This window comes from Balaenoptera ricei, chromosome 15, assembly GCF_028023285.1.
Source record: "Balaenoptera ricei isolate mBalRic1 chromosome 15, mBalRic1.hap2, whole genome shotgun sequence".
In the NCBI taxonomy this organism is placed as follows: domain Eukaryota; kingdom Metazoa; phylum Chordata; class Mammalia; order Artiodactyla; family Balaenopteridae; genus Balaenoptera; species Balaenoptera ricei.
Window position 1 is genome coordinate 13,519,005 of NC_082653.1, and position 15,512 is coordinate 13,534,516.

Here is a 15,512-nt window from a genome sequence, read left to right on the forward strand (position 1 = left end):
GCCCGTGAGCCACAACTACTGAGCCTGCGCGTCTGGAGCCTGTGCTCCGCAACGAGAGAGGCCGCGACAGTGAGAGGCCCGCGCACAGCGATGAAGAGTGGCCCCCGCTCGCCGCAACTGGAGAAAGCCCTCGCACAGAAACGAAGACCCAACGCAGCCATAAATAAATAAATAAATAAAATTAAAAAAAAAAAAGTCAATTACTTTAAAAAAAAAAAAAAATTTCATTTGGCTGAAGAAAATGTTCAACATTAGAAATAATAAACAGAAGCATTTCCCGCACCCCCAAAAAAATAGTTTCAGCATACACAATAATATAATAATTCCTGAGCACAGATGACTATGACAAACTCTTTATGTACAGTTTTCTATTTATTTGGCATTAATATTAGTTATGAACATAAAAAATTATAAATAGCATTTGTTTTACTTGCCAAGTCTGTTGTCTACTCACTGGCGGAGCCAGACTCAAACTATATTTATCTGGGGGGATATATTATCTAGTTTGGTAAATTATTCTTTTGCAGGTATGATAGGTAAAATGCTTAGCATATACACACTAAATCTAGACCATTTTCAGTCACTAGTCAAGAATTAGGGTGGGAGAGGGGGACAGAACATGTACCAGGCCCATGAGTAGATCAATTTCCCCCCCCCCAAAGAAGTTCAAAAGGTTAAGAAACACAGATCAGTAACTGTACAGCTTACATTTTTACATCTTAAATTACAACCCATCTAGTTTGAAGAATATATGGAATTGGTAAAATCCATATTCAAATGGGAAATAATATAGCACAAGAGTCTCCCAGTACCTCTGACTATAAGAACAGTCTATTAATATTGAGCCCCTTCTAAATTCTGATTCCTTACAATTAAAGATTATCATCTACACAGTTGAGTAGAAAAGAAATTAGGACCACAATATATACCTGCCCTACCCCTGGGCAACCTGTACTCTTATCCAATAGTTAAGGTGCATACATGTATTTTTGTGTGTGTGTGCACATTTTCTTTTCTACATCTTTATTGGAGTATAATTGCTTCACAATACCGTGTTAGTTTCTGTTGCGCAACAAAGCAAATCAGCCACATGCATACACATGTCCCCATATCCCTTCCCTCTTGAGCCTCCCTCCCATCCTCCCTATCCCACCCCTCTAGGTCATCGCAAAGCACCAAGCCGATCTCCCTGTGCTATGCTGCTGCTTCTCACCAGCCAACTATTTTACATTCCGTAGTGTATATACGTCGATGCTACTCTCACTTTGCCCCAGCTTCGCCGTCCCACCCCATGTCATCAAGTCCATTCTCTATGTCTACCTCTTTATTCCTGCCCTGCAACTAGGTTCATCAGTACCATTTTTTTTAAGGTTCCATATATATGCGTTGGCATACGGTGTTTGTTTTACTTTCTGACTTACTTCACTCTGTATGACAGACTCTAGGTCCATCCACCTCACTACAAATAACTCAATTTCATTTCTTTTTATGGCTGAGTAATATTCCATTGTATATATGTACCACATCTTCTTTATCCACTCATCTGTTGATGGGCATTTAGGTTGGTTCCATGTCCTGGCTATTGTAAACAGAGCTGCAATGAACATTGTGGTACATGACTCTCTTTGAATTATGGTTTTCTCAGGGTATATGCCCAGTAGTGGGATTGCTGGGTCGTATGGTAGTTCTATTTTTAGTTTTTTAAGGAACCTCCATACTGTTTTCCATAGTGGTTGTATCAATTTACATTCCCACCAACAGTGTAGGAGGGTTCCCTTTTCACCACACCCTTTCCAGAATTTATTGCTTCTAGCTTTTTTGATAATGGCCATTCTGACCAGTGTGAAGTGATACCTCATTGTAGTTTTAATTTGCATTGCTAATGAAGAGATGTCCCCCAGCTGATTGTTAAACTGGAGATACACCTCAACCACACTTCCAGATGAATCGGACCCAAAGACACAAAGTGTATTCTATCCTTCAATGTGAACTCAACTGTCTAGATCCTTGAGCCATTTTTACAATTATTTTCCTTGTATAAAATGTTTCTTACTTGGGCTTCCCTGGTGGCGCAGCGGTTGAGAATCTGCCTGCCAATGCAGGGGACACGGGTTCGAGCCCTGGTCTGGGAGGATCCCACGTGCCGCGGAGCAGCTGGGCCCGTGAGCCACAACTACTGAGCCTGCGTGTCTGGAGCCTGTGCTCCGCAACAAGAGAGGCCGCGATGGTGAGAGGCCCGCGCACTGCGATGAAGAGTGGCCCCCGCTTGCCACAACTAGAGAAAGCCCTCGCACAGAAACGAAGACCCAACACAGCCATAAATTAATTAATTAATTTTTTAAAAAAATGTTTCTACTTAAAAGTTCTATGCTATACTACTTAAATATATTAATATGACAATGCACACTTTAAGATTACATTTAAGCAACATATTCTATACAACTACTTTAATACAGAATAATAGCAATTTACAATAAATTCAATGCTCTCAAAATATAATGCTACCTATTTCTATATTATTTGGAAAAGTCATAAGCAGATTCATGATAAATCAGATTTAAAATGAGCAAGAATCTTACAGCAATTGGATAAACTTTCTCTATAAATACTATAGGGCTTTCTACATAAAACAATCATGCTGTGGTACAGGTTTAAGCTTAGACGTGCACAGAATACAATAAACTGCTAGAAAATGAACATTCTTTAACTCTAAAAGCAACAAAGAATTATATCCACCAGCTCAAAAGCCATGAAAATGATGATATGTGGCTTAGCAGCATTAATTAGCTTTCCCTTTGGTTATTCAGTTAAGACAGGATGGGAAATCCTGATTATGTACAACAAACTAGCCAGATGGACAAAGATACAGGAAGTACTCCCTGTCCAAAAGGAAGAGATATCAATAAACAATGCTAGTGTCCATCAGGTGAGCAAGAAGTTACTGGTGGTGGGGGGTGGGGGGGGCACCGTAAGAAAAGCCATGCCATGCCAAAATGGGGAGGAGATAAGTTACCCAGTAAATCTCAAATGGCCTAAAGACCAACTAAAATATTTTATTTTCCTAAATTAATAAGGGAGAGGGAAGGGGACAGATAACTTTTGTGGTAGTACAGTGCTGGGCATATCACATATTCTGTATAATTTCTCACGACTCTCCAAAGTATGTATTACTCCCATTTTACAGATAAAGTAGTATCTAGATCACACACAGATACTAGATGGCAGAGCTGGGATTACAATATTTTCAGACTTTATAATCAGCAAAATATGTACCAAATGTTCCTTGGGCATTTTATCCACCCCCTCCCCCCCAAAAAACATAAACCACTTATACTGTTGAGTCACACCATTTCCAACCAATTAACCAGAAAATCTCTCAGGTCATCAGTAAGAACATTGAGAAGTTGTTACATGCAGGGTTTAGGGGCATGTAGTATCACGGCCAGAGGCAAGGAGGTGCTCCAGCTCAGCAGGTACTAATGCTGCTATTCCCCTCAAGCTCCTAAAAACCAACCATTACTCTACAGGTCACCAGATAAATGGCCCTCTGAGATGGTCTACTATTAACCATGACCTTTATTTCCAATTGAAACCAACAGTCAGTGATTCACATGGCAAGAAGGAAACTTTGATCAGAAAAGCAAGAACTATACCCAAAATAATCTGTCAAATATTTTCATTCTTGGGTTTTCTAAGATTAAATGCTGGAGCCAAGAACTTTTGAATATCCCACTAATTCAGTTTATTCATCAGGCTTGTTTGCCTGATTTATACAAGGTATGATTAAATATGCCAATTAGGGAGTATTTCTGGGTGTCTCCTGAGAATCCCAGTAACTTAAGGAAATTTTCATACAACTGTGGATTTGAACTGATTTACCGAAAACTGCTTGAAGCATTATGTAAAAGCAGAGGCTGATCAAGCCAATTAGAAAAAAAATTACCCTCGGGAAAGATTTATGAGACATCCGTACATAAACGAACTACCCAAAATACAAGTTGCAAATTGATGCTCTTACTCAAAAGACAATTTTAGTATATAGTCATCACCAGTTTGGTTTAATCCTACAAGATTATATTTTCCAAAATATAAAATAAGAGGTTTATTTCAATCTTCTGTGCAGCTCCAAGAGAACCAGCACCATGGAGCAAAGAAAGGAAACAGAATAGAACCTGTGTGTGTTTAGGGGACAAGAGGAGGCAGGGGAAGAGAAAAGTCCATAAACACGGAGCCACTATGGACATTTCCTCACCAACCAGATGACTCTTCCAGTGAGTATCTCCTACCTTTATGTTCTAATTCAACCCTGGTATAGAGGATAAGAACTGAAAGGAGACAAGGCAGGGGTGGGTAGTTTCAAATAAAAGCTAACTTGCAATATTCTTTTGTTGTGTTGTTGATAACCTGTCATGTTTAGTAGGATAAAGTATGAACCACCTAATGCAATCCATCTTTTAAATTTAATTCCATTTCCGTTCAAACATTTGCATGCCCAGACCATCTGAGGACCAGGAAAGAGAGAGAAATGACACCACACATTGCTAGAACTCTCAGGCAAGCAGAAGAGAGGAACATACAATTATAACAACATTATTTGGTAAGTGTTAAAATGAAGGCACAGCTGATAGGAAACCTACCAGCGTACATTTTTTTAAAAACAGAGAAAATGCATATAAACAGTATATACAATAAACTACCTTGGTGTAGACATATGCCAGAAAACAGTGTAAATCTCAGGTCCTGGTCATTCTTTTCCTCTATCTTTAGTTAATAATGCCTGCAAATTTGGAAAAGGGCTAGCAGGGAGCAATAAAATAAAATATCTTATTTTTAATACATAAGTTGAGCTGAGAAGCATCCAAACATGAATTAACAGCTATTTCATCCACAAGGTTTCATTCTCTCTTCTCCTGTTGTATGTCTTGCCTTTTCATTCTCAATCAACAGGATGACACCAAAGCCCCTTTACATTTATGCTCCGGGTTTTTTTTGTTGTTTTTTTTTTTTTAACAACTTTATTGGAGTATAATTGCTTTACAATGGTGTGTTAGTTTCTGCTTTATAACAAAGTAAATCAGTTATACATATACATATGTTCCCATATCTCTTCCCTCTTGCATCTCCCTCCCTCCCACCCTCCCTATCCCACCCCTCTAGGTGGTCACAAAGCACAGAGCTGATCTCCCTGTGCTATGCGGTTGCTTCCCACTAGCTATCTATTTTACGTTTGGTAGTGTATATATGTCCATGCCACTCTCTCACTATGCTCCGGTTTAAGCCTGATGACGGTGAACTCAAACACAAACTCCCCAGATGTTCTAGTACCAGAACTGGGCATACCAATTAGCCAAGGCAAGTGTTAGCTACAACTGGAAGCTTGTTGCCAAGAGACTTCTCAACCTCTACATGAGCAACAGAGTTGAAGTTCACAAATACACACTGTGCAGAGGGAGTTAAGCAAGCCAATTCCGCTGAAATCAAATTACCCTCTCCTGACAGCATACTAACTAGCTGCATAATTCTTTAGCTGTTTTAAAGGTTACAGTGACTCCTACAATGTAACACGCTGAATCTCTCTCATTCACAGGAACAGACCTAAACCCGAAGTTCGTAAACCTCATTTTGGCTTCATTCCTGAACAACATACTATCCAGTTGTACTTCTTCCTCACCACCACCTCCACTACCCAAGTGGCTTGTGCTAAAAGAGATTCTGACAAAAGATATCATGGAAACATTTCCTATTTATATGTAACCTTAAGTCATTTATTTCTTTTTAGATCTCCCCTTCATCCCTCTTTTATCTAGAATACTAGAATACCTAGTCATCCTTCAAGATCAAACTCGACTGTCACCTCTGGTGAGATCATTCCCAATTCTCCAATTAGAAAAAGTTGTCCCTTCTTTATCCTAATGCATTTTCCATAGTTTATTACAACATTTTATAAATTACACTCTACTCTTGTACACTTTTCTGTTTCTACTTTCTACGCTATAAGCTCTAAACCATAAAAACTTGTAAGAGACTTTTATTACAAACTCCTTCCTCTCTCTTTTCACTCCTACTACCACCATTCCCCTTGTTCCTTTTTCCAACTCCAGTTCTCCTTTTCCTTCCCATCCCATTAGATGTACTTTTGACCAACTACAATATTCCTAAAATATAGAGAAGATTGGGGGGAAGGGGCTAAATACCTTGTAGAACAGTTCTGCTTCTTTCTGACATGTCATTTTTCACTTGGATATTCCCATTCCAAAAAATATGGTGGCTTCAAGGTATCTATCAAAATAAAACTCAAGGGTTTGAATCCTTCATGGCTGATGTACTATGATACAATAAAAAAGACAACGGGGCTTTGTTAGAATTAAACTTGTCACCTCTAAAAAGCTTATCACCTGTAAAAATTGGGGATAATCACACCTCACATATTCTTATGTTTATTGTGAGAATGAAAAGCAATATAAAGCAAGCAACTGGAACAGGGAATAATGGTGATCCCTGAGGTACACGATACCAAGAACAAAGGTGTATGTTCACAGCAACATCAATTTTGCGCTCATTTGAAAAACAAATAGTTACAAATATACCACACAGCAACAAATTAAAAAGCTTCAGACAAATAAATTAGCCAGAACTATTCAGGCTATCTTCAGCGTACAGATAGCTGACTGGAATTTAAAACATTTTCCCACTGAAATAGTGTGGTGAGTGGCAGTTAGTAGCTAACATAAAGCCATGAAAATAGAATAAAACTACTGTCATAGATGTCTGTGTCCTTAAGATAAACAGGTATAATTACAGAATAAGTTGGCACCTTTTAGAAGATTCTGAAGAGGTTATCCAAGTACTTTCAAAGGTGCTAGGTAAAGCAAACAGTGCTGGTTCTTTTTTATATCTTTTTTTATTTCTGGATTTGTGGTTTAATTTTTCTTGGACAGACGTAAATATCCCGACATCAAAAGTATTATTTAGGGCTTCCCTGGTGGCGCAGTGGTTGAGAATCTGCCTGCCAATGCAGGGGACACGGGTTCGAGCCCTGGTCTGGGAAGATCCCACATGCCGCGGAGCAACTAGGCCCGTGAGCCACAATTACTGAGCCTGCGCGTTTGGAGCCTGTGCTCTGCAACAAGAGAGGCCGCGATAGTGAGAGGCCCGCGCCCCGCAATGAAGAGTGGCCCGCACTTGCCACAACTAGAGAAAGCCCTCGCACAGAAACGAAGACCCAACGCAGCCATAAATTAATTAATTAATTAATTTAAAAAAAAACAGGTCCTTCATAGTCACGATTTAAAAAAAAAAAACTTTGGAAAAAAAAAAAGTATTATTTACACCTAAGGTTGTCCCTTGGCACATAATGAAAACATAAGCAGGAAAGGAAGGGAGGAAGGGAGGGAGGGAGGGAAGGAGGGAGGGAGGGAAGGAGGGAGGGAGGGAGGGAGGGAGGAGAGAAAGTGTCCAACCCCCTTGAGGTAACTGGTAAAGCTCTGGATTAAGATAAGCAGTGGGGAGTTAGAGGAGTATGTGCACAGAGCAGAAATAAAATCTGATATAAATTTAATTAATAAGCAATAAAGATACAAATGAGAGATGATCACAGCATGTGCCCCATTCTCTCCTAATCCATTATTTCTATCTGCCTCGGAGAAAAAAGAAATTTTAAGAAATGTTAAAACTAAAGAGCCGATGCCATTAGCCACCTGGTAACCAAATGACTGAGAGCAGCAAAACTGCTCTAGGAAGTAGTACTAACCAAGTAATGAATGATACAGGGAATGGTAACCATGGGTCAACTACAAGACAGGTATTCCTAAAATGGAGTGCCTGCAGAGTAAAAAGCTTGAAGTAACAAGACACCTCCCCTACAGTACTGAAGCCCGGTCCACCAATATCAAAAGCATAAAGAAGCTACACTAACGTCTCAGAAATTGACAATGTGGAAATATAAAGCTGATGAAGCACTTTGAATTAATTTTTCAAAGAAAAGGTACTGAAGGTGGAAAAAGAGAGAAAAAGATATATCAAAGGAAGAACACATCTTAGCTAGATGTCCTTCTCTAAAAGCAAAGAGGCTGAGGCAGCTGGTCTCTTACGCTAGCAACACGGCATGGCAAGTCTGACTCATAAGGCTTCCTGAATGGGTCATCGTGCAGACTGCAGGTTAGTCTGTGCTCAGTCCTCGATGTTTCCATTGTCTTTTTTCTTTTTCTGACCTCACAGCTTGTTACCGTTCAGCAATTATAATTCCACTCCTAGCCTAAATAACCTTAAATTCAAAAGAATCCTTTTTTAAAAATAATGCTTCCATATCCCTAGAAGTTATATGTCTGATGACAGAAGCTATCTCTTCAAATAAATCTCCAAAAGTCATTACTAACTTCAGGATGACAATAATACAAATAGCGAATGAGAGCATATATATCAAAGTCCATAAAGAAAATAAGAATGCACTCCTAACATCATTTACCTGTTGGAGGGTGGTGTAGCACTTGTAGCAAGGTTGAAAAAGTATCAAAGTCTAAATTTAACTTCAACTGCCTCCCTATTCCCCTCCAAAATATAGCTACTATACTATGTGGAGCTAAAAATCTGGTAATGATTGTTCAAGGGAAGAAATTTGCAGCAAGCGAGACTATAAACTACTGAGGAACAGGATGAAAAGATCATCACGCAAATAATCTAAAATAAAACATAGTGTGGTTTTTTTTTTTTTTCTTTCTGTTCAAAGGTCAGTTCCATGACTCATGACTTTAAAGAGCTTCTCTGTGTACTTCACAAACCTGCCTATGCATGTGGAGTAAATAAAGCTGGGGCACCTCATTATCGTGAGAGAACACTTGAGGCAAAAATTTAATTATGAACTCTTATAAAAACCATTCATACAACTAAACTGGTTAAAACCAAAACCCACGGAATGTAAACTGATACAGCCACTATGGAGAAGAGTATGGAGGTTCCTTAAAAAACTAACAGTAGGGGCTTCCCTGGTGGCACAGTGGTTGAGAGTCTGCCTGCCAATGCAGGGGACACCGGTTTGAGCCCTGGTCTGGGAAGATCCCACATGCTGCGGAGCAACTGGGCCCGTGAGCCACAGCTACTGAGCCTGCGCATCTGGAGCCTGTGCTCCGCAACAAGAGAGGCTGCGATAGTGAGAGGCCCGCACACCGCGATGAAGAGTGGCCCCCGCTCGCTGCAACTGGAGAAAGCCCTTGCACAGAAACAAAGACCCAACACAGCCAAAAAATTTATTAATTTTTAAAAAAAAACTAACAATAGAACTACCATATGATGCAGCAATCCCACTACTGGGCATATACCCAGAGAAAACCATAATTCAGAAAGACACATGCACCCCAATGTTCATTGCAGCACTATTTACAATAGCCAGGTCATGGAAGCAACCTAAATGTCCATCGACAGACAAATGGATAAAGAAGATGTGGTACATACAATGGAATATTACTCAGCCATAAAAAGGAACGAGATTGGGTCATTTTCAGAGACGTGGATGGACCCAGAGACTGTCATACAGAGTGAAGTAAGTCAGAAAGAGAAAAACAAATATCGTATATTAACCCATATATGTGGAATCTAGAAAAATGGTACAGATGAACTGGTTTGCAAGGCAAAAGTAGAGACACAGATGTAGAGAACAAACGTATGGACACCAAGGGGGGGAAGCGGGGGAGATGAACTGGGAGATTGGGATTGACATATATACACTAATATGTATAAAATAGATTACTAATGAGAAGACACTGTATGGCACAGGGAACTCCACTGTACGGTAGAAACTAACACAACATTGTAAAACAACTCAATTAAAAAAAGAAAAAAAAAGTAATATAACTAGCTGCCCTCCCCCCGAAAAAAAAAACAAAAACAAAAACCCACTTCAGCAAGTGTCTTGAGAGTGGTCACAAAGTAATAGGGATCTAATGTACTACTATGGTTAACACTGCTGTATGATATACAGGGAAGTTGTTAAAAGAGTGAATCCGAAGAGTTCTCATCACAAGGAGGAAATGTTTTTTCCTTTCTTCTTTCTTTTCTTTTCATTGTATCTATATGAGATGATGGATGTTAGCTGAACCTACAGTGGTGATCATTTCACAATATACGTAAATCAAACCATCGTGCTATACCCCTTAAACTTTTTCAGGGACATATGTCAATTATTTCTCAATAAAGCTGTGGAGGGGGGAAAGTTTTTTTGTTGTTTTTTTTTTAAGTAGTCACTCTTAAGCAGCCTGGGTGATGTCCACACAGACAGAGGAGACCTCATTCCCTACACCAATACGCCTGGGATGAACTGTTCATCAAAAGAGTCAAGTTTTTTGCTGTTGTTGTTTGCTTGTTTTTTGTTTGTTTGGGGGTTTTGATAGTGAGTGTGTGTGTGTGTGTGTGTGTGTGTGTGTGTGTGTTTTGCCTTCAATAAGCGAATGACCCAGTGCCAGGAATCAACAAACTAGTACATGTAGAATCACAAATTGTATTTTGTGCTATAAAAGGTCTCCACTGAAAATTAATGGTTGATCCGTAATTTAAAAGCAGGAACAACCGAGTACCAGACATAGCACACCATGTCATATAGCTACTCAAAGTCCTAACCTCCTACAGTCAATCTGGTTCTTACTACCAAAAGAGATGGTTTAAGTCAAAGGCTGCTACAGTTCCAACCAAATTCACTAGGTCAGTAATTCTCAACCTTTTTGATATCAGGATTTCTTTATCTTTTAAAAACTAGGAACCCTAAAAAGCTTTGGTTATGTGGGTTATTATCTATCAATATTTACTGTATCAGAAATTAAAACTTAGAACATTTGACATATTAATTCACTTAAAAATAAGTCTATTATATGTTAACATAAACAATTTTATGAAAAATAACCTGAAACAAAACAATTCCATGAGAGTGGCATTGTTTCACATTTTTACAAACCTTATGTCTGGCTTAATAGAAGACAGATGGATCCTCTTACCTACGACACCATTCAATCCGCTGCAATACTTCATATTGATTGAAACACATGAAGAAAATTCAGCCTCATAGATACACGTACTTGTAAAAGGAAGGACTATTTCAATAGCCTTTAACAATTAATTATAAATAATTTTCCTTGATATCGTGCTAAAACGACAAGTGGTACTTTCAGTTTTTATTTGAAAATACTTTCAAACTTAACAAAAAAGTTGCAAAAAACATAACAGTAGAAGGCATACCCTAAATACCCTTTACTCAGGTTTGGTTACTGTATTAGTTTCCTATGACTACTGTAACAAATTACCACAAACAACAGATATTCTCTTGAAGTTCTGGAGGCTCAATGTCCAAAATGAAGGTGCCGACAGGGCCACACTCTTTCTGAAGGCTCTAGGGGAGAACTGCTCCACCCTCTCGTACCTTCTGGCGTTGCCAGCAACCCCTGGCATTCAAGGACAAGCGGTATTTTCTTAAAGATTAGCTGCAAAGTGAAATCTGAAACCCTATCAATGAACTTTCATACTATTACATTAAAATACACAAACTTACACTCTGAAAAAAATCTTTAACCATGCATGATTTTGTAACATCAAACATTGTCATTTGGATAATACTAGTTCACTGATTCAGCAGATTTTCAAATACTGATACATTATACAGTATCAAAAACTCCAGGGACTTCTCTGGTGGCGCAGTGGTTAAGAATCCGCCTGCCAATGCAGGGAACACGGATCCGAGCCCTGTTCCAGGAAGATCCCACATGCCGCAGAGCAACTAAGCCCGTGTGCCACAACTATTGAGCCTGCGCTCTACAGGCTGCGAGCCACAACTACTGAGCCGGTGCACAACTACTGAAGCCCGTGCGCCTACAGCCTGTAGTCTGCAACAAGAGAAGCCACCACAATGAGAAGCCTGCGCACCGCAACAAAGGGTAGCCCCTGCTCGTCACAACTAGAGATAGTCCGCGTGCAGCAATGAAGACCCAACACAGCCAAAAATAAATAAATAAAATAAATTTATTAAAAAAAAAAAAACTCCACATTAATATCACCACCCATCTCATTCATAAAGTCTTTAAGTACTGAGAAGCTGTCACACTCATGATGACAGATTCAAAATTAACATGATAATTTTTACTTGAAAACTCCAATTTTATCACTGTCAACAAATACTCTTGGATGTTTTTCTTGAAGTGATAGGTTTACCTTGCTCAATTTCAAGAAACTTTCTGCCAAATACTCAAGTTCCAATAACCACAGTTTGTTAGTCATTCTTTCAAGTAAAAATGATACTCCATGAAAAAAGTGGCCTGTTCAGTACACAAGCCAACCACACAAGTGCTTTTCCCCAAGACAACCATCATACTTTGGTAGGCAGAAGTGTTTTCTGCATATTTTCCATTCTCACTAGACAGAATGTTAAAAATACAGTACTCAAAGGTCAAGATTTAATGAAATAAGCAAATTTTGCTCCTTCATCAAGGACAATCCTAATTGAGAAACGAGTGGGGTTTTGTGGGGGCTTTTGTTTTTGTTTTTTCCTTTAAGGCTGAGTGCAGGGCAGTGAAGAATGCAATGACTACTAGTACAGTCTGGTAGTCCCACTGCCTTGATTCATGCTAAGACACCAGCAGTTTTATGCATCACTGCTTTTGTACCATCAGTGCAAACATCAACAGAATGAAAATAGAAAATATATTACTTTGGAAACAATTTTAACTCTGTGGACTTCATAAAAGGTTCTCAGGGACTCTCAAGGGTTCACAAACCACACTGAGAACCACTGTCTTAGATTAAGGTAGGGACTGAGGGTTTGAAATTGGTATGGCTTCTCCCAGATCCTCTACATACTCATTTAATAAATACTTCAGTATCTACTATACGCAGGCCTAAATGAATAAGCCATGTTGTGAGATCAAAAGAACAAAGGACTTCCTGATAAGATGATTTAGTGGACTATTGCTTTCAACCAACCACACTCTCCCCCCCTTGCTCTAAATATAATAATGACAAAATATGTATTTTTTTTAATCTTGAGAGACACAGCCATGCTCAAACCTAACAAATACGTCTACGGAGCAAGACACAGAGCAAGCATACAGCAATGAGTTGATGACTCTATGAACCTACTGAACTCTAGCATTAGAAACTAGCAAAGACACTCAGGAAATCAAATCATGTGCAACGTACAGAATCAAAAGCAAGGCTCATAGGTAGAAACCAAACAGAAAATTTCTGAAAGAGATATGAAAAAAAGCTCTATCAATAGCTATCTAGATAACTGATTATATCAAACTGTTACCTGTAGTTGTAGAAGAAAAAGGAAAGGGTTACATAGTTGGTCTCCAACTTAGAGAGGTTCAACTTACAATTTTTCAACTTTACAACAGTGCAAAAGCGATATGCATTCAGTCAAACCCTACTTCGAATTCTGAATTTTGATCTTTTCCCAGCTAGCGATATGCAGTATAATACTCTCTAATAATACTGGCAGTGGCAGTTGCAGCCCATTTCAACTTACAGTGGGTTCACTGGGATGTAACCCCATCGTAAATCAAAGAAAATCTGTACATACAAAACCTGGGTGACACATAGCTCTGATACTGCAATAGTACCTCAGAACAGAATCCTGAACGTAGACTGAAGGTATGGTGGATATGGTTTGTGAAGGCAACAAAAATAAGCTAGGATTGCCTGGGACAGGGAGAGGGGGACACATGAAGGGCACCAAAAAAAGAAAAAGAAAATTTCCCACTCAAGATGCAAATTGTAAACTAAAATTCCCAAGTGGATTTAAAAACTGAACTAAGAAAGATGGCCAAGAAATGCATCGATTCCAAAAGATGAATTCGCCACCCAATAAAGTGAAATCTTGAAATAAGTTTAAAATAAATGTTTACAGGATTTCCCTGCTGGCACAGTGGTTAAGTATCCGCCTGTCAATGCAGGGGACACAGGTTCGTGCCCTGGTCCGGGAAGATCCCACATGCCGCGGAGCAACTAAGCCCGTGTGCCACAACTACTGAGCCTGCACTGTAGAGCCCATGAGCCACAACTACTGAGCCTACGTGCTGCAACTACTGAAGCCCATGTGCCTAGAGCCTATGCTCTGCAACAAGAGAAGCTCCCACACTGCAACAAAGAGTAGCCCCTGCTCACCGCAACTAGAGAAAGCCTGTGCACAGCAATGAAGACCCAACGCAGCCAAAAATTAATTAATTTAAAAATAGAGATTATTTTTAAAAATAAATAAATGTTTATAATCCTTAATGAGATAAAGAATCAACAGCCATGAAAACATACATATAGGGGGGCTTCCCTGGTGGCGCAGTGGTTGAGAATCTGCCTGCCAATGCAGGGGACACGGGTTCGAACCCTGGTCTGGGAAGATCCCATATGCCGCGGAGCGACTAAGCCCGTGAGCCACAATTGCTGAGCCTGCGCGTCTGGAGCCTGTGCTCCGCAACGGGAGAGGCCACGATAGTGAGAGGCCCGCGCACCGCGATGAAGAGTGGTCCCCACTTGCCGCAACTAGAGAAAGCCCTCACACAGAAACGAAGACCCAACACAGCCATAAATAAATAAATAAATAAATAAATAAATAAATAAAATTTAAAAAAAAAAAAAAAAAAAAAAACATACATATAAAGAAACAGAATGTGAAAAGAATGAATTATAAAACTTCATAAATTATTAAGTACAAAAAAAGATGGTATTGCCCATTATCTGAGCACCAAATATCTGAACTCTGAATAGATTTGGTTAGCATGGGATACTTTAACCCATATCCGAAACAAAACTCAACAGATGGGATTAATTCCTAGACTGGACACAACACACACACACACACACACACAAACACACACACAATCAGTGAACTGGAAAATAAAACTGATGAAGCCAACCAGAATGTGGCACAGTGAAGTTAAAAAGGGGCTACACCATCACTTTTACAAGGGTGCTGAAAGAATCTAAAAAACCACACACCGAAAAAAAAAAAAACTCAGTGGTGGGCAAATGGTAGACTTGAAAAATGGCTCCCTCAAGAATCTTATGATTTACAGACAGAAACAAAGTTATTTTAAAAAGAGAATTTTTAAAATAACTATGTCTACAACCCAAATAAAATCAGGAAACAATGTGTGTTTTCCAACTCCAATATTAGCTGAATAAACTTAAGAAAATCTAAACCTTAGGACCTAAAAGGAGATTAAAGAGATGTCTTTTAAGAAGCACTGAATTCTCAAAGATGCTAAGATCTACAAATACAGTTTTGGTAGTGGTCTTAAGCTGTTCTTACGTAAACATTTCAAATATTTTCCTTAAAACTTCTCTGATATTGTACATTTCTCTGTCAAAAGAATTTGTAGAAACAGTATCTTTTATTATAAAGGACACCTGGGTCACAAGTGCTTAAGGACAATTTCTTCTTTGAAAAATCACGTTAAAATTGATAATTCCTCTGCAATTTTTTAAAATATAAAGACACTGGCAATTTAGCCTAAATTTAAAATTCCATTCACTATTCATCA

The 15,512-nt window shown here is 39.0% G+C and overlaps 1 protein-coding gene across 5 annotated transcripts in view; it reads right to left on the minus strand.

The window, feature by feature from the left end:
- NCOA3 (nuclear receptor coactivator 3) overlaps positions 1 to 15,512 on the minus strand; it is a 120,371-nt gene that overhangs the window by 30,319 nt on the left and 74,540 nt on the right. The window contains exon 1 of one of the 5 annotated variants that reach the window (XM_059899037.1): positions 6,195 to 6,214. The exons of the other annotated variants lie outside the window; for them this stretch is intronic. The gene's annotated coding sequence lies outside the window, so the exon portion shown is untranslated. Of the gene's footprint in view, positions 1 to 6,194; positions 6,215 to 15,512 lie in introns of those variants that run through there. 5 annotated transcript variants of the gene reach the window in all.